Raw genomic sequence first — 20,771 nt, forward strand, 5'->3', positions numbered from 1 at the left:
ATAAGCAAATGAAACATATATAATTTCAGATTTATGACAATCAACTCATTCAACAATTTACTCATAGGATATAAGTGAAGCACACGAGTAAATGAAAAACTACTCCAAAAAGATATAAGTGAAGATCAATGAGTAGCTAAATAATTATTTAACTATGTGAAGACTCTCTCTCATTAAAGAATTTCAGATCTTGGTATTTCATTCAAACAGCAAGCGAAGCAAAATAAAATGATATTGCAAGGATAGCACAACTTATGTGGAGAAGCAAAAACTTAGGCTCAACCGATACTAACAGATAGTTGTTGAAGAAGAAAGGTGGGATGCCTACGGGGCATCCCCAAGCTTAGATGCTTGAGACTTCTTGAAATCTTATCTCGGGATGCCTTGGGCATCCCCAAGCTTGAACTTTTGTGTCCCCTTAATTCCTCTCATATCATGGTTTCTCTTTTTATCAAAAGCTTCATCCACATAAAACTCAACAAGAACTCGTGAGATAAGTTAGTATAAACAAATGCAAAACCTTATCATTTTCTACTGTAACAAATCACTAAAATTATTGTTCAACATTGCATACTAAATGCCTCTGCATATTTAATACTCCTATCCTCATATAGAAACATTAAGCAAGCAAACATATGCAAACAATGTAACCATAACAGCAATCTGCCAAAACAGTATAGTCTATAAAGAATGCAAGATTCATCATACTTCCCTAACTCCAAAAATTATGAGAAAAATAGTACGCTGTAGAAGATTATCAGATCTCAGTATGCAAAAGGTTTCAACATTATACCGTTTTCTGACTTTTCTATGGAATTTTTGCAACAGCGGTAAACTTTCTGTTTTCAAACAGCAACTTGTATACTAGCAAAATAAGCACGGTAAAGGCTATCCTTGACATTTTTATTGAAAATATAGATGCAAAACATTATTCTAAATAACATCTAGCAAATACTAACAAAATAAAATGACGCTCCATGCAAAACACATATCATGTGGGGAATAAAAATATAGCTCCAAGTAAAGTTACCGATGAACGAAGACGAAAGAGTGGATGCCATCCGGGGCATCCCCAAGCTTAGGCTCTTGGTTGTCGTTGAATATTGCCTTTGGGTGCCTTGGGAATCCCCAAGCTTAGGCTCTTGTCACTCCCTATTCCATAGTCCATCGAATCTTTACCCAAAACTTGAAAACTTCACAACACAAAACTCAACAGAAAACTCGTTAGCTCTGTTAGTATAAGAAAATAAAACCACCACTTAGGTACTGTAGTGAACTCATTCTAAATTAATATTGGTGTAATATCTACTGTATTCCAACTTATCTATGGTTCATACCCTCCGATACTACTCATAGATTCATCAAAATAAGCAAACAACAAATAGAAAACATAATCTATCAAAAACATAACAGTCTGTAGTAATCTGTATCAAACATATACTTATGGAACTACAAAAATCCTACCAAATTAGGAAGTCCTAAGAAATTTGTGTACCAATCCAGAGCAAAAAGGATCAGATCAGCAGCACGTTTCGGTGAATTAACAAAACTAATTTACTGGGTGCAAAAGTTTCTGATTCTCAGCAGGATCAACACAACTATCACCATAAGCTATCCTAAAGGTCTTACTTGGCACTTTATTGAAACAAAAGCTATAGAACATGATTATTACAGTATCATAATCATGTGGACACACAAAAACAGTAAGGATAAACATTGGGTTGTTTCCCAACAAGCGCTTTTCTTTAATGCCTTTCTAGCTAGGCATGATGATGACACTGATGCTCACATACAAGATAAGAATTGAAACATAACGGGAGCATCATGAAGCATATGGCTAGCACATTTAAGTCTAACCCACTTCCTATGCATAGGGATTTTGTGAGCAAACAATTTATGGGAACAATAATCAACTAGCATAGGAAGGCAAAACAAGCATAAGTTCAAAACTTGAAGCACATAAAGAGGAAACTTGATATTATTGCAATTCCTACAAGCATATGTTCCTCCCTCGTAATAATTTTCAGTAGCATCATGAATGAATTCAACAATATAAGCAGCACCTAAAGCATTCTTTTCATGATCTACTTGCATAGAAATTTTACTACTCTCCACATAAGCAAAATTCTTCTCATTCGGAATAGTGGGGGTATCATAAAAGACTTGAATACTACTAAATTGTTTCCACATTAAAAGAGTAATGTTCAGAAAAAGGGTAATCATAATCATGACAAGATTTATAAATATAATCATCACTAATTTTTATAGCATAAGTTTCATCACAATAATCATCATAAGTAGCAACTTTGTTCTCATCATAATCGATTGAAACCTCTTCCAAGATAGTGGAATCATCACTAAATAAAGTTGACACTCTTCCAAATCCACTTTCATATTCATCACAATAAGATTCAACATCCTCCAAAATAGTGGGATAACTACTTCCTAAAGTTGACACTCTTCCAAACTCACTTTCATCGATATAATCATCATAGGTAAGAGGCATGCTGTCATCATAACAACTTTGCATATCAAAACTTGGGATGCTAAAAATATCATCTTCATTAAACATAGCAGCCCCAAGCTTGGGACAAACATTAATTTCAGCAAATATATTCTCAAATATTTCATCCTCATCAAACATAGCTTCCCCAAGCTTGGGCCCTTTCATATCATAAGCATAATCACTCTCATCATTAAAAATATGGATAGCACCAATAGTATAGCAATTATCATCATCACAATGAGTAGTAGGAGCAACATCATTTGGGAGAGATACCTTTTTACCTTTGTTGCTCCTTCTTTTCTTTTTGTTCTTCACATTATGTGTGGGTTCACCCTTATTCTTTGAGCTCCTTATTGATGAGATCGGTTGAATAGAAAGCGCCTCCTCGTTACCTGATTCATCATAAGAAATAATAGGAGGAGATTGGGAAGTCTTTTCCCTTTCATTAGCATTCTCATCATCTTCTATTTGCTTTCTTTTCTTTATGTAATTGGCAATATAAGGATTTTCAATGCAATTCACCGCACAATACAAATAAATCTTCTCTAGATCAAAATCAAGAAATCTATCAAGATTAAATTTTGGAATACCCTCAGTTATACGTTTCATTTCTTCATACCCCAAAAGAAGACTAAGGTCTTTATGATGCTCAAGGGTAATCAAGTTATCACAATTTTTGGACACGATTCGGTCATGAAACAATTTGCATTGGAGATTTAAATGACCATGTTCATTGCAAAGTTCACAAGGAGCGCGAAAAATATTGAATTTTTCAGCACAAACATCAAGACTTTCTTGCAACCCTTTAGTTTCTAAGTACTTACGCCTCTTGCAATATCTATTTTCCCTATTTGGGGTGTACTTGCAAACCCAATCTACTCCACAAAAATCAACATACTTATAAGAGATATTTTCATCATAACTAGTGCAATCATCATTAGTACTATGGATATTCAAGGAGTTCATACTAACAACATTGCAATCATGCTCGCGGTAGTAGGCGAAAATCGACAAGAGGAGAATGGAGTTGGGATGGAGATGAAGGGCCTGCAATCTGTAATGGCGGAGGATAGCATAGAAGAAGTCAAAGAAGGGGGGAACTAGGCCTGCGATGACGGCATTCGTGAAGAAGGGATAGAAAGTGCTCCCCTGAGCCTCCGGCACGGCGGAGCCAGCTTGGAGTTTGGTCTTCCCCTTCTCATTGCTCTCCCCCGATGTCAGCAGGCGCGTGGCGGTGAGACTCTTCTATGGGATGGTGGGCGCATCCAGGGCCGGCTCGTACCAGGCTGGTGGCGCGTCAACCATGGCCTTCCGGGGCGCCATTGGTTGCTCAGGGGGAAGGAGTGGAGAGGATCTGGAGATTTTGAAAGCAAGGAGAAAGGAAGGAGATCTGGAGCAAGACGAAGGAAAGCAATGAAGGCAAGCCTTGCCCGCCCCAGCCTTTTGTCAAACAGACAGTTACCAAGGTAGCGTGGGGAAGCGGAGACGCCCACGTCCAATCAGTCGCCACATGTCGACCAAGGCCGCAGGCTACTGGGGCCCGTGGCGCTCCGCACTTGCCCTCTGGCTTCGCCTCTAAGCCAAGTCCGAGCGCGCATTGGGCCCGGGGGCTACTGTCGGTGTTCTGGAAACGTGGGTCCCGAGACTTGCCTAACTACGGCCCATGGTGTGGCTGCACCAGTGGCCCAGCATGACCCGTCTTCATCAACCAACACTCAAGATCCTCGCGAGGGGCCAAGCCTCACGAGGTGGACGACACAAGGCCTCCTCAGGAACGGCCTCGCCAGGCAAGCTCGCAAGGAGGCGGAGAGATCAAGGAAAGGGGTACCTCGTGAGGTTCCCATGACGCAAGCCACGAAGACCAAGGCCAGGCGGGCGCCAACGCGCGTAGTGTCCTCGTTTTCCCTTTGGTGCTAAGGGGACAAGCGCAGGCGCGGAGTACCGAGGCATCAGGCAAAGGTTTCCATATCGGTGCAACAAGACCAAGGCCAGCAGGACGGCAGGACGGAGGTCATCGTGGAGCCCAAGACGGCGTCACCACCAACGCCTTTGACAGGCGAAGACCACCTTTAGTCAGGATAGCTTGTACTAGCTGTCCTTGATGTCTACTACACAACCTTCTTCTTGTAGACGTTGTTGGGCCTCCAAGTGCAAAGGTTTGTAGGACAGTAGCAAATTTCCCTCAAGTGGATGACCTAAGGTTTATCAATCCGTAGGAGGTGTAGGATGAAGATGGTCTCTCTCAAGCAACCCTGCAACCAAATAACAAAGAGTCTCTTGTGTCCCCAACACACCCAATACAATGGTAAATTGTATAGGTGGACTAGTTCGGCGAAGAGATGGTGATACAAGTGCAATATGGATGGTAGATATAGGTTTTTGTAATCTGAAAATATAAAAACAGCAAGGTAACTAATGATAAAAGTGAGCGTAAACGGTATTGCAATGCTAGGAAACAAGGCCTAGGGTTCATACTTTGACTAGTGCAAGTTCTCTCAACAATAATAACATACTTGGATCATATAACTATCCCTCAACATGCAACAAAGAGTCACTCCAAAGCCACTAATTGCGTAGAACAAACGAAGAGATTATGGTAGGGTACGAAACCACCTCAAAGTTATTCTTTCGGATCGATCTATTCAAGAGTTCGTACTAGAACAACACCTTAAGACACTGAAAGTGCAACTATTCCTAGGTGGTTTTGGTAATTCATAACAACATATAGCTCATTGAGCAAATACTATTCCAAGACTATTATTTCAGGAAAGCTCAATGAATGGCATGGCATGGATGATGAAAGTGGATCCCTCAAAATACTAAGGACAAAGATTGGCTCAAGCTCAAAAGCTCAAGACTCTTCATTTTATATTTTAGTGATCCAAGATCACATTGAGTCTATAGGAAAAGCCAATACTATCAAGGAGGGATGAGGTGTTGCTTAATGAGCCTCTTGCTTCATGTGCTTAGTGATATGCTCCAAAACCCTCAACTACTTTCCCACATCCACAAATGACCTAAACCCAAAGCCAAAATTGGCCACACCGATTCTTCCTATCCGGCACCACCGATTCCAAAATTCATAGACACTGCAACAAACCCTAAGCAAATCGGTCTTACCGATAGGGATCTCGGTCTCACCGAGATGGGGTTGTAATCTCTCTGTTTCCCTTTTTAACGTTTCGGTCTAACCGTAGTGAGCGATCGGTCCCACCGAGATTGCAATGTAAACTCTCTGTCTCCTTTTTGTAACATTTCGGTCTCACCGAAAAGAGCAAATCGGTCCCACCGAGTTTACCTGACCAACTCTCTGGAAAGCTTATTACCAAATCGGTCTCACTGAGTTTGTGTAATTGGTCTTACCGAGATTAAGTTATGCCCTAACCCTAACCGAATTGGTCTAATTGAGATGCATGTCAGTCCCACCGAAAATTACTAACGGTAACTAGGTTTACTAAATTGGTCCGACCGAGTTTAACAATTCGGTCCCACCGAGTTTGGTAAATTGTGTGTAATGGTTAGATTTTGTGTGGAGGCTATATATACCCCTCCACCTCCTCTTCATTCGTGGAGAGAGCCATCAGAATGAACCTACACTTCCAACTTACCATTTCTGAGAGAGAACCACCTACTCATGTGTTGAGGCCAAGATATTCCATTCCTACCATATGAATCTTGATCTCTAGCCTTCCCCAAGTTGCTTTCCACTCAAATCTTCTTTCCACCAGATCCAAAACCTATGAGAGAGAGTTGAGTATTGGGGAGACTATCATTTGAAGCACAAGAGCAAGGAGTTCATCATCAACGCACCATTTGTTACTTCTTGGAGAGTGGTGTCTCCTAGATTGGCTAGGTGTCACTTGGGAGCCTCCGACAAGATTGTGGAGTTGAACCAAGGAGTTTGTGAGGGCAAGGAGATCGCCTACTTCATGAAGATCTACCGCTAGTGAGGCAAGTCCTTCATGGGCGACGGCCATGGTGGGATAGACAAGGTTGCTTCTTTGTGGACCCTTCATGGGTGGAGCCCTCCGTGGACTCGCGCAGTCGTTACCCTTCGTGGGTTGAAGTCTCCATCAACGTGGATGTACGATAGCACCACCTATCGGAACCACGCCAAAAACATCCATGTCTCCAATTGCGTTTGAATCCTTCAAACCCTTCCCTTTACTTTCTTGCAAGTTGCATGCTTTAATTTCTGCTGCCTATATACTCTTTGCATGCTTGCTTGAATTGTGTGATGATTGCTTGACTTGTCCTAAAGTAGCTAAAATCTGCCAAACTCCAAAATTGGGAAAAGGTTAAGTTTTTATTGGTCAAGTAGTCTAATCACCCCCCTCTAGACATACTTCAAGGTCCTACAAGTGGTATCAGAGCTTTGGTCTCCATTTGCTTTGATTTCCATAGCTTTTGGTGGTCATAGCCTTTGTTTCACAACCTAGGAGAGTATGGCGTCTAGCGAGGGAAATTATCACCGTAGAGGTCCTTACTTTGATGGTACTAATTTTGCTAGTTGGAAGCATAAGATGAAAATGCATATTCTTGGACATAACCCTGCCTTTTGGGCAATTATTTTTATTGGCTTGCAAGGTGAATTCTTCGATGGGAGAGAACCGAACCGTGAAGCTAATGCGGAAGAATTGAAGATGCTGCAATACAACGCTCAAGCTTGTGATATCATCTTCAACGGATTGTGCCCCGAAGAATTCAGCAAAATCAGCTGTCTTGAGAATGCAAAGGAAATTTGGGATACTTTGATTGATATGCATGAAGGTACTGAGTCCGTCAAGGAATCCAAGTTGGATGTGCTCCAAAGTCAGCTTGACAAGTTCAAAATGAAGGATGGTGAAGGTGTCGCTGAAATGTACTCTAGGCTTGCTCTTATCACAAATGAGATTGCCGGCTTAGGGAGTGAAGAGATGACCGACAAATTCATCATCAAGAAGACTCTAAGAGCATTGGATGGAAAGTATGATACCGTGTGCACATTGATTCAAATGATGCCAAACTACAAAGATCTCAAGCCAACGGAAGTCATTGGAAGAATTGTTGCTCATGAGGTGTCACTCAAGGATAAGGAAGAACTTCACAACAAGTCAAGTGGTGCTTACAAAGACTCAAGTGAAGCCCCCGCATCATCAAGTGAGAAACCAACCTTCAATGAAGAATTGAGCTTAATGGTGAAGAACTTCAACAAATTCTACAAGAGTAGAAGCAAAGAAAGAAGCTCCAAATCAAGGTCTTACAATGACAAAAGATCTTCTAGTCGAGAGCGCAATTGCTACAATTGTGGGAGACCCGAACACTACTCCAATGAGTGTACGACACCCTACAAAAGAAGAGAAGATTCTCCAAGAAGAAGGAGCAAAAGAAAAGAATCACCACCAAGAGACAGGAGGAGTAGAGATGATCGTTATGAACGAAGACCCTCATGGAGAAGCAAGGATTCGGGAAGGAAGGACAAGTCATCAAGGAGCTACACAAAACGAAGACATCAAGCTCATGTTGGTGAATGGGTATCCGGCTCCGACTCCGACAATCACTCCGAGAGAAGTTATCACTCCGACTCCGAATATACTCAAGATGAAGGTGTTGCCGGTCTAGCACTTGTGTCAACCAACTCCTACGACATATTTGATTCACAAAATGAAGGTGTTGGAAGATGCTTCATGGCCAAAGGTCCAAAGGTAACACATCCCGAGTATGTTGATTTGAATAGTGATGAAGATGACTTGCTTGTGGATGATGATCTACTTGTTGACAACTCTAGTGATGAATACTATGATGAAACGTTAATTAATCATGCTAATCAAGATAAAACGAATGACAATGATAAGGAGAAGGTTGAGCTTCTAACTAAAGAACTAAACTCTCTTAAGTTAGCTCATGAAACTATCTACGAAGATCATCGAGAACTTTTAAGGGCTCATGAGAAGTTACACTTTGAAAAGCTCAATCTTGAGCAAGAGCATGAGTTCTTAAAAGCAATCAATGATGATCTTCGCAAGAAAAGTTCTTCTTACATTGCCCAGCGTTTGCTCTTATCCACTTACATGCCTCAAGTCAAGTCTAGTAACAAGTACAAGAAAGATACTTCCTCTAGTAGTAACAATAATAATGTCAAATCCAATATTGTTGCTTCTAGTAGTTCTCTTGATTCCACTAATGATTCTCTTAGCCAAGTTACACTTGAGCAAGAAAATAGCCTATTGAAGGGAATTATAGAGAAAGGTGTTTACAAGAGCCTTGCCGGGAGTAAGCAATTCGAGGAAATTGTACCCAAGCAAGGAAGGCACCGGAAGAATCAAGGTGTTGGTTTTGAACAAAATTTCAATGCCAATGGAGTTAAGTGGGAAGAAGATCAATACCCCAAGACAAAGTTTGTTCCTCAACAAGAGAAGTATGATCCTACTTCCGTCAAGGGAACACAAGCTCAAGATGATCTTCCACCACAAGACCACAAGAACAAAGGCAAGGACAAGCTTCAAGAAGAGATTGATGCATTTGAAGAAGCACCTAAAGCCTCGTTCAAGTGGGTCCCCAAGACTACATCAAGTTCTACTTCATCAAGTACAACTAAAACTCCAAGAATTCCCATCAAGATGATGTGGATCACAAAGAAGAAGAACTAGAGAGTTCTTGAGGGTGACTCCGCCAACATTCTTCACTCATATCATTTTGGCAAGAACAAGTGCAATCAACTTCCACATCTTGCATTAGTTCAAGTAGTCACAAACCCTCATGTTGGTAACACAAGGGACAAGGTAACCTAATGATTTCATGGACATCATCTTGTGTGTGCATCACTCTATGTCTATGGATATTCTTGTTTGTTCCTTGTGGGACTAACCCATGTAGGTAAGTTGAAAGTGCAACTCACTCCAAAGGATTGCTCCAAATGATATACACCAACATTGAGCATCCACATCTTCAACACCTACATGAAGTCATCATCGACAAAACCCAAGGTTAGTTCATCCCTCTAAGGGGGGATCTCATATCTAGGGAGAGCTTAACTCTAAGAATTGAGTCAAAGCAACTCTAATGGTGTTAACACATTGATGCATTATATAAAAGTGGTAACCCCACTTAAGCTTAAACGATGAGTATGATCTATGATCAAATGTTCTCATTTGACTTCTAAGTCAATATACTCATATATAGATGACCTAGTCATCACCAATTGTTTGATAGATGCTAGAATTGGTTGTGCATGCTTTGCTACATATTTCATTTGCCATCTTATTGTGTGAGCATGTTGGTGCATATTTTACTCATTCAAGGACATCCACTTGTTGTTTTGATTGTTTGGGTTCTTTTCTTTTTGCCAAGTGGATGGACAAGAATGCCTATGAACCTTCTTTAGCTATCTATGCTTTTCTCATCTCAAACTCTATTCATGCTACATCACAAAATTTCATCAAGTCAGATTCGAACCACTCTGTGTGAGGAGCACTCGGAGTCCCCGATTCGTCATAGACTTAAACTTCCAAAACCTCTTTGTGATTCTTGGTCAGACCGATTCCTCCATTTTGGTCCTACCGAGATCATCAAGTTGATCTGAGTTTTCAATCTCGGTGCAACCGATTTGAACTTTTCGGTCTCACCGATTTGCTGTAATTGAACATAGTTATGCATCTCGGTGCCACCGAGTTGTTCCACTCGGTCACACCGACAGGGTCCGGCTATATATAGCCACGGGCAAAATTTTGGAAATTTCTCCGAAATCCTTCACCCGCGCAATAGCTCGCTCTGCCATCAATGGTCTCCGGATCGTCTCCTCATCGCCAGCAGCCTCGTGTCGCTGGTCTCTGCCGCCATCAACGGATTTCGTCCCCGCCGTTGTCGCCGTAGCAAGTCCACCGCCAAGTTAGGGTATGGACTTGATCTTTGTGCTATCCACGTCTGATTCCAAGCACATTGTTCTTTTATTAAATCTTGCCACGATTGAAACTCTTCTATCCAGCCAAAATAGTCCATAGATTAGATGCGATTCAAATTTTTAGGGTTAGGTTTCCGCCGAAACCATCTCGGACCCACCGAGTTGAAAAACTCGGTCTCACCGATTTGGCTTATGCCATTGCACTAGTGACTCTCGGTCTGACCGAGAATTACTAATCGGTGCGACCGATTTGAGGATTCTGTGAAACCCTAGCAGTCTCGGTGCCACCAAACTGAAACTCGGTCCAACCGAGATCATCAGTTTAGGTTCCAAAACTGCTTCGGTATCATCGAGTTTGAAAATCGGTTGATCCAAAATGCTTTCTGTGGAACACTAAAACTGAACTTTTGAATCATTCTTTTGCAAAAATCTCTGCATTTTGTGATGCTCATCTTTTCTATCTCATCTATAACTCTTTACAGGGTCAGCAGTCAGCTTTTGCAGTATGTCAGATCAAAGTGACAGCCAGAACAGGTCAGAAGAGCAGATGGACTTGAGTGAGGGCACTAGTCCCTCAACTACACATGATGGGAGCAAAAGTACTCCTAGAAATTTGCCTAAGGCTGCTACTAGGCAAAGGAGGAAAAGAACTTCAGATTCTGAGGATGAAGATTACAAAGCTGAGGAAGATGAGGCCACTTCCAAGAAAGTGGTGCTCAAGAAAGAATATGGCTCTGCTCGTAGCACTAAGCCAGGTCTGAAGAAGAAAGTTCCTGCCAAGAGAACTCCAATGCCAAAGGCCAGGAAGTCCACTCAAGTGCCAGCCAAGCTCAACCCAAAGAGGCACCTGCAAGGAAAGAAACATCATCCAAACCTCAGAAAGTCCCCACTGGTGAAACTATGAAGTTCACAATTGAATTAGTGGATGATGGTGATCAGGACAAGAAAAAGAAGAGAGCAAGAACCACAACTACCAAGGTCCTTGGAAAGCCCTCTATGAGAAGGGATGCAGAAGAGGAAGAGGATGCTGCACCAGCACCTAAGGCAGCTAAGCTTATGGGAGATGCAATCAGATCAGGGGTTGCAACATCCAAGCCCAAAGATGCACCCAAAGCTGCCTCCAAGGCCAAGAAAGTTCCAAAGAGGAATACTAGGAGCATTCCAGTTGCTGAGAAGAACAAGGCCCCAGTGCCCAATGTTGCTGAAGATGAAGATGAAGAAGGACAGGTCCTTAGAAAGCTCAAGCCCAAGATACCAGACCACAATAATGCCCATCCTGTGGCTGAGGACATGAGAATCAGGAAGTATTCAGGAAGAAGAAGAACTGCTGTTGACTATATGCTTCAAGAAGAAGAACTGCTGTTGACTATAGGTTCCATACAAAGGAACAGCAGGATTTTTATGAAACAATTCTGTTGGACAAGAAGCCTATAGTTTGTGACATGAGGTGGGTCGACTAGACCTACATCAAGGATAATGAAGAGCACTAACCTGGAGTGCAAGAAAGCTTTGTTGCTTGTGGAGTTGCTGATTTTGTTGGACAGAAGTTCACCAACTGGAATGATGAGCTTATCATGCAGTTCTACTCCACAACACATTTTTACCCAGATGGTAGAATTGTTTGGATGTCTGAAGGTACAAGGTACCAATCCACTGTTGAAGAATGGGCAAGTCTGATAAATGCCCCCAAGGAAAATGAGGATGACCTGGACATTTATGCAAAGAAGAAGTTGGGTCACAATTCAATGGCTCACATGTACAAGGAAATTCCAGACAAGGCAGTAGAGACTCACAAGTTTGGATCAGTTCACTTTCTGCTGTCAGGGTTGCCAACCATCAATTGGATTCTGAGGCACACTTGTTGCCCAAGTCTGGTGACCATAACATGATCAGAGGGCATGCCATCAACATGCTGCATGTGTTTGATGTGCCACAGAAGTTCAAAGTCATGAGCCTCATAATTGAAACAATCAAGAGGACTGCAGCAGATCAGAAGAGGACCTGTGGATATGCACCTCAGATTCAGGAATTGATCAACTCAAAGATGGGCACAGGGAAATATCAGTTGGATAAGGAACATTTTCCACTTTATCCAGACTTTGAGGACAATGAGGTTGTCATGAATGAAGATGATCCACAATCAGTTCAAGCTCAGGAGAAGAAGGAGAAGGCAAAGAAGGAGAAGGCTGCCAAGATGCCAACTCAAGAGGAGGCATCTGAATATTTCTTGAAAACCAAACAGGAGCAGCTTGGTTACTTGATAGCATCAACTCTGAGGATTGAGAAGGGGTTGGCCACCCTAACTCAAAACCAGGAGAGCCTGGAAAGAATCATGGAACAAAAATTATATGATCTAGATGTTAAAGTAACTGAGATTCAGTCAGTTGTAGAGCAGCTGCAGGATGACATGCAGGAGAGGAAGGGCAAGACAACCACCAATGTGTTTGCCAGAGTGCCCAGAGCCCAGAGGTCAGTTGCAATGCCAGTGACAGATACTAGAGCAACAACTTCAGCACCAGCCACAGCACCTACAGTTCCAGTGCAACAAGCTCCAGCATCCACTCCAGCACCCTCTACTTCAACTGAAGCCTTCGTCCAAGGAGCTATCAGGACACCACCACCAGAAGATCAAGCCCGAGAGTCGCTCTAGCACTATGCATTTTCTATGAACTTTTTGGTAACTTGTTGCCAAAGGGGGAGAAAAATGTATAGATCATAGGCTTCGAGAGACAGAGAGAGTGTTGATTTTGTTCTCTCTTGCTTTATTTGGTGGTTTTTCAAACTTTGTTTGCTTTTGGTTGAGATACTATGCTTGTGAGACATTGATGATCATGTGTTTGATCATAAGCTACACTTATGCATGCTTGATATTATCCTATCTATCTTATGTGATCACTCACTATGCTTGGTGATGAGTGCATGTATTCATTGTTTATTATTTTGAGCGCTCCACCAAGATGTATGTGACATGGAAGACTAACCCATGAGCCTAATTCATTGTGCATTTGCAGTCCAAAGCAAATCTAAAACTATGCACAAATTTAGGGGGAGCTCTTGCTTATCACATACTTCGCAAAGCGACGATGCTATTCAATCTTATTATCATTTGTCGAAGCTTTGATCTATATGTTGTCATCAATTACCAAAAAGGGGGAGATTGAAAGTGCAACTATCCCTAGGTGGTTTTGGTAATTCATAACAACATATAGCTCATTGAGCTAATGCTATTCCAAGACTATTATTTCAGGAAAGCTCAATGAATGGCATGGCATGGATGATGAAAGTGGATCCCTCAAAATACTAAGGACAAAGGATTGGCTCAAGCTCAAAAGCTCAAGACTCTTCATTTTATATTTTAGTGATCCAAGATCACATTGAGTCTATAGGAAAAGCCAATACTATCAAGGAGGGATGAGGTGTTGCTTAATGAGCCTCTTGCTTCATGTGCTTAGTGATATGCTCCAAAACCCTCAACTACTTTCCCACATCCACAAATGACCTAAACCCAAAGCCAAAATCGGTCACACCGATTCTTCCTATCCGGCGCCACCGATTCCAAAAGTCATAGCCACTGCCACAAACCCTAAGCAAATCGGTCTTACCGATAGGGATCTCGGTCTCACCGAGATGGGGTTGTAATCTCTCTGTTTCCCTTCGTAACGTTTCGGTCTAACCGAAGTGAGCGATCGGTCCCACCGAGATTGCAATGTAAACTCTCTGTTTCCTTTTTGTAACATTTCGGTCTCACCGAAAAGAGCAAATCGGTCCCACCGAGTTTACCTGACCAACTCTCTGGAAAGCTTATTACCAAATCGGTCTCACCGAGTTTGTGTAATCGGTCTTACCGAGATTACGTTATGCCCTAACCCTAACCGAATCGGTCTCACCGAGATGCATGTCAGTCCCACCGAAAATCACTAACGGTCACTAGGTTTACTAAATCGGTCCGACCGAGTTTAACAATTCGGTCCCACCGAGTTTGGTAAATTGTGTGTAACGGTTAGATTTTGTGTGGAGGCTATATATACCCCTCCACCTCCTCTTCATTCGTGGAGAGAGCCATCAGAACGAACCTACACTTCCAACTTACCATTTCTGAGAGAGAACCACCTACTCATGTGTTGAGGCCAAGATATTCCATTCCTACCATATGAATCTTGATCTCTAGCCTTCCCCAAGTTGCTTTCCACTCAAATCTTCTTTCCACCAGATCCAAAACCTATGAGAGAGAGTTGAGTGTTGGGGAGACTATCATTTGAAGCACAAGAGCAAGGAGTTCATCATCAACGCACCATTTGTTACTTCTTGGAGAGTGGTGTCTCCTAGATTGGCTAGGTGTCACTTGGGAGCCTCCGACAAGATTGTGGAGTTGAACCAAGGAGTTTGTAAGGGCAAGGAGATCGCCTACTTCGTGAAGATCTACCGCTAGTGAGGCAAGTCCTTCGTGGGCGACGGCCATGGTGGGATAGACAAGGTTGCTTCTTCATGGACCCTTCGTGGGTGGAGCCCTCCGTGGACTCGCGCAGCCGTTACCCTTCGTGGGTTGAAGTCTCCATCAACGTGGATGTACGATAGCACCACCTATCGGAACCACGCCAAAAACATCCGTGTCTCCAATTGCGTTTGAATCCTCCAAACCCTTCCCTTTACTTTCTTGCAAGTTGCATGCTTTAATTTCCGCTGCCTATATACTCTTTGCATGCTTGCTTGAATTGTGTGATGATTGCTTGACTTGTCCTAAAATAGCTAAAATCTGCCAAACTCTAAAATTGGGAAAAGGTTAAGTTTTATTGGTCAAGTAGTCTAATCACCCCCCCCTCTAGACATACTTCAAGTCCTACAGACACCCATCAACAAACCCTAATGCACTAGAACTCCAATGGTCACCCAAGTACCGTGGGCATGATTATACGAATCAATCACACAATCTCAGATTCTCATCACCAACACAAAGTAATTCAAAGAGTCCAAAGTTTCTAACTGGAATCAAGACAAAATATAGTCGACTGCGTGATCACCAAAACATACATAGTGGATCACGATATCCCATTGTACCAAGATAAGCACGACAAGACATACATCAGTTCTCAAATAATTAAAGACTCATTCGATAAATAACTTCAAAGGGAAAACTCGATTCTCACAAGAGTATAGGGGAACTTCATAAGCAACTATGATAGCCCTGTGCGATCATCGATGATGTCATAGAAGCACGAGAGAGGAGAGGATAAATACACATAGCTATGGCATACCCTAGCCCGAGGTGTGAATATCCGACCTCATATGGACCGCCGGATAGAAGATGGACCGGTTGAGTGTTGCTTCGCAGTGTTCCGAACAGTGAAGCGTTTATTGGTGGAACAGAGTTTGCGCCTACTAATTATTTTCAGGTTGTGTTTTAGTGTCACTTATATACGAGAAGTCGGTTGGTGTTAGGGAACGTAGTAATTTCAAAAAAAATTCCTACGCACACGCAAGATTATGGTGATGGCATAGCAACGAGAGGGAAGAGTATTGTCCACGTACCCTCGTAGACCGTAAGCGGAAGCGTTATGACAACGCGGTTGATGTAGTCGTACGTCTTCACGATCCGACCGATCCAAGTACTGCACGTACGACACCTCCGAGTTCAGCACACGTTCAGCTCGATGACGATCCCCGGACTCCGATCCAGCAAAGTGTCGGGGATGAGTTCCGTCAGCATGACGGCGTGGTGACGATGATGATGTTCTACCGGCGCAGGGCTTCGCCTAAACTCTGCGATGATATGACCGAGGTGGAATATGGTGGAGGGCGGCACCGCACACGGCTAAGGAACGATCCGTAGATCAACTTGTGTGTCATGGGGTGCCCCCCTGCCCCCGTATATAAAGGAGCAAGGGAGGGGGTGGCCGGCCTAGGAGGAGGCGCACCAAGGAGGAGTCCTACTCCCACTGGGAGTAGGATCCCCCCCCCCTTCCAAGTAGTAGGAGTAGGAGTCAAGGAAAGGGGGAAGAGAAGAGAAGGAAGGGGGGGGGCGCAGCCCCTCCCCCTAGTCCAATTCGGACTAGGCCTTGGGGGGGCGCCCAACCTCTCCTCTCTCTTTCCCCTAAAGCCCAATAAGGCCCATATACTCCTCGGCGAATTCCCGTAACTCTCCGGTACTCCGAAAAATACCCGAATCACTCGGAACCTTTCCGAACTCCGAATATAGTCGTCCAATATATCGATCTTTACGTCTCGACCATTTTGAGACTCCTAGTCATGTCCCCGATCTCATCCGGGACTCCGAACTCCTTTGGTACATCAAAACTCATAAACTCATAATATAACTGTCATCGTAACGTTGAGCGTGCGGACCCTACGGGTTCGAGAACTATGTAGACGTGACCTAGAACTATTCTTGGTCAATAACCAATAGCGGAACCTGGATGCTCATATTGGCTCCTACATATTCTACGAAGATCTTTATCGGTTAAACCGCATAACAACATGCGTTGTTCCCTTTGTCATCCGTATGTTACTTGCCCGAGATTCGATCGTCGGTATCCAATACCTAGTTCAATCTCGTTACCGGAAAGTCTCTTTACTCGTTATGTAATGCATCATTCCATAACTAACTCATTAGCTACATTGCTTGCAAGGCTTATAGTGATGTGCATTACCGAGAGGGCCCAAAGATACCTCTCCGACAATCGGAGTGACAAAACCTAATCTCGAAATATGCCAACCCAACATGTACCTTTAGAGACACCTGTAGTACTCCTTTATAATCACCCAGTTACGTTGTGACGTTTGGTAGCACCCAAAGTGTTCCTTCGGTAAACGGGAGTTGCATAATCTCATAGTTACATGAACATGTATAAGTCATGAAGAAAGCAATAGCAATATACTAAACGATCAAGTGCTAGGCTAACGGAATGGGTCATGTCAATCACATCATTCTCCTAATGATGTGATCCCGTTAATCAAATGACAACTCTTTTGTCCATGGCTAGGAAACATAACCATCTTTGATAAACGAGCTAGTCAAGTAGAGGCATACTAGTGACACTATGTTTGTCTATGTATTCACACATGTATTATGTTTCCGGTTAATACAATTCTAGCATGAATAATAAACATTTATCATGATATAAGGAAATAAATAATAACTTTATTATTGCCTCTAGGGCATATTTCCTTCAGTCTCCCACTTGCACTAGAGTCAATAATCTAGTTCACATCGCCATGTGATTTAACACCAATATTCACATCTGTATGTGATTAATACCCGTAGTTCACATCATCATGTGATCAACACCCAAAGGGTTTGTTCACATCGCTATGTGATTAACACCCAAAGAGTACTAAGGTATGATCATGTTTTGCTTGTGAGAGAAGTTTAGTCAACGGGTCTGTCATATTCAGAGCCGTATGTATTTTGCAAATATTCTATGTCCACAATGCTCTGCACGGAGCTACTCTAGCTAATTGCTCCTACTTTCAGTATGTATCCAGATTGAGACTTAGAGTCATCTTGGATTGGTGTAAAAGCTTGCATCGTTGTAACTTTTTACAACGGGCTCTTTTATCACCTCCATAATCGAGAAACATCTCCTTAGTCCTCACTAAGATATTCTTGACCGCTGTCCAGTGATCTACTCTTAGATCAAAATTGTATTCCTTTTTCAAACTCAGAGCAAGGTATACAATAGGTCTGGTTCACAGCATAGCATACTTTATAGAACCTATGACTGAGGCATATGGAATGACTTTTCATTCTCTTTCTATTTTCTGCCATGGTCGGGTCTTGAGTCCTACTCAACTTCACACCTTTGCATCACAGGCAAGAACTCCTTCTTTGACTGTTCTATTTTGAACTATTTATAAATTTATCAAGGTATGTACTCATTGAAAAAAATCTTATCAAGCATCTTGATCTATCTATATAGATCTTGATGCTCAATGTGTAAGCAGCTCCACCAAGGTCTTTCATTGAAAAACTTTTATTCAAGTGTCCCTTTATGCTATCCAGAAATTCAATATCATTTCTGATCAAAAATATGTCATCTACATATAGTATCAGAAATGCTACAGAGCTCCCACTCACTTTCTTGTAAATACAGGCTTCACCGCAAGTCTGTATAATACTATATGCTTTGATCAACTTATCAAATCGTATATTCCAACTCTGAGATGCTTGCACAAGTCCATAGATGGATCACTGGAGCTTGCACATTTTGTTAGTACCTTTAGGATTGACAAAAACCTTCTAGTTGCATCATATACAACTCTTCGTTAAGAAAACCATTAAGGAATGCAGTTTTGACATCCATTTGCCAAATTTCATAAAATGTGGCAATTGCTAACATGATTCAGACAGACTTAAGCATCGCTACAGTTGAGAAAATCTCATTGTAGTCAACACCTTGAACTTGTCGAAAACCCTTTTGCGACAAGTCGAGCTTTGTAGATAGTAACACTACTATCAGCATCTGTCTTCCTCTTGAAGATCCATTTATACAATATGGCTTGCCGATCATCGGGCAACTCCCCCAAAGTCCACACTTTGTTCTCATACATGGATCCCACCTCAGATTTCATGGCCTCAAGCCATTTCGCGGAATCTGGGCTCATCATTGCTTCCTCATAGTTTGTAGGTTCATCATGGTCTAGTAACATGACTTCCAAAATAGGATTACCGTACCACTCTAGTGCGGATCTTAATCTGGAAGATCTACAAAGTTCGGTAGTAACTTGATCTGAAGCTTTATGATCATCATCATTAGCTTCCTCACTAATTGGTGTAGGAATCACTGGAATGATTTCTGTGGTGAACTACTTTCCAATTCGGGAGAAGGTACAAATTACCTTATCAAGCTCTACTTTCCTCCCACTCACTTCTTTTGAGAGAAACCCCTTCTCTAGAAAGGATCCATTTTTAGCAACGAATATCTTGCCTTCGGATCTGTGATAGAAGGTGTACCCAACAGTTTCCTTTGGGTATTCTAAGAAGACGCACTTCTCCGATTTGGGTTTGAGCTTATCAGGGTGAAACTTTTTCACATAAGCATCACAGCCCCAAACTTTAAGAAACGACAACTTGGGTTTCTTGCTAAACCACAGTTCATATGGTGTCGTCTCAACGGATTTAGATGGTGCCCTTTTAACGTGAATGCAGCTATCTCTAATGCATAACCCCAAAACAATAGTGGTAAATCAGTAAGAGACATCATAGATTGCACCATATCAATAAAGTGCGGTTACGACGTTCGGACACACCATAACGTTGTGGTGTTCCAGGTGGCGTGAGCTATGAAATCATTCCACATTGTTTTAATTGAAGACCAAACTCGTAACTCAAATATTCGTCTCCGCGATCAGATCGCAGAAACTTTATTATCTTGTTACGATGATTTTTCCACTTCACTCTAAAATTCTTTGAACCTTTCAGCTATTTCAGACTTATGTTTCATCAAGTAGATATACCCATATCTGCTCAAATCATCTTGTGAAGGTCAGAAAATAACGATACTTGCCATGAGCATCAACACTCATTGGATCGCATACATCTGTATGTATTATTTCCAATAAGTCAGTAGCTTATTCCATTGTTCCGGAGAACGGAGTTTTAGTCATCTTGCCCAAAAAAGGCACGGTTCACAAGCATCAAATGATTCATAACCAAGTGATTCCAAAAATCCATCTTTATGGAGTTTCTTCATGCGCTTTACACCGATATGACCCAAACGGCAGTGCCACAAATAACTTGCACTATCATTATTAACTTTGCATCTTTTGGCATCAATATTATGAATATGTGTATCACTACGATCGAGATCCAACAAACTATTTTCATTGGGTGTATAACCATCGAAGATCTTATTCATGTAAACAGAATAACAATTATTCTTTAACTTCAAATGAATAACCGTATTGCAACAAACATGATCAAATCATATTCCTGCTCAACGCAAACACTTAATAACATTTATTTAGGTTTAACACTAATCTCGAAAATATAGGGAGTGTGTGATGATGATCATATCAATCTTGGAACTATTTCCAACACTCATCTTCACTTCCCCTCAACTAGTCTCTTTTTATTATGTAACTCCTATTTCGATTTACTAATCTTAGCAACCGAACAAGTATCAAATACTCAGGGGCTACTATAAACACTAGTAAGGCACACATCAAACACCTGTATATCAAATACACCCTTGTTCACTTTGCCATCCTTCTTATCCACCAAATATTTAGGGCATTTCCGCTTCCAGTGACTATTTCCTTTGCAGTGTAAGCACTCAGTTTCAGGCTTTGGTCCAGCTTTGGTCTTCTTCACGGGAGTGACAACTTGTTTGCCATTCTACTTGAAGTTTCCCTTTCTTTCCCTTTGCCCTTTTCTTGAAACTAGTGGTCTTG

This window comes from Triticum aestivum, chromosome 6B (genome assembly GCF_018294505.1).
Source record: "Triticum aestivum cultivar Chinese Spring chromosome 6B, IWGSC CS RefSeq v2.1, whole genome shotgun sequence".
Taxonomy (NCBI): Eukaryota; Viridiplantae; Streptophyta; class Magnoliopsida; order Poales; family Poaceae; genus Triticum; species Triticum aestivum.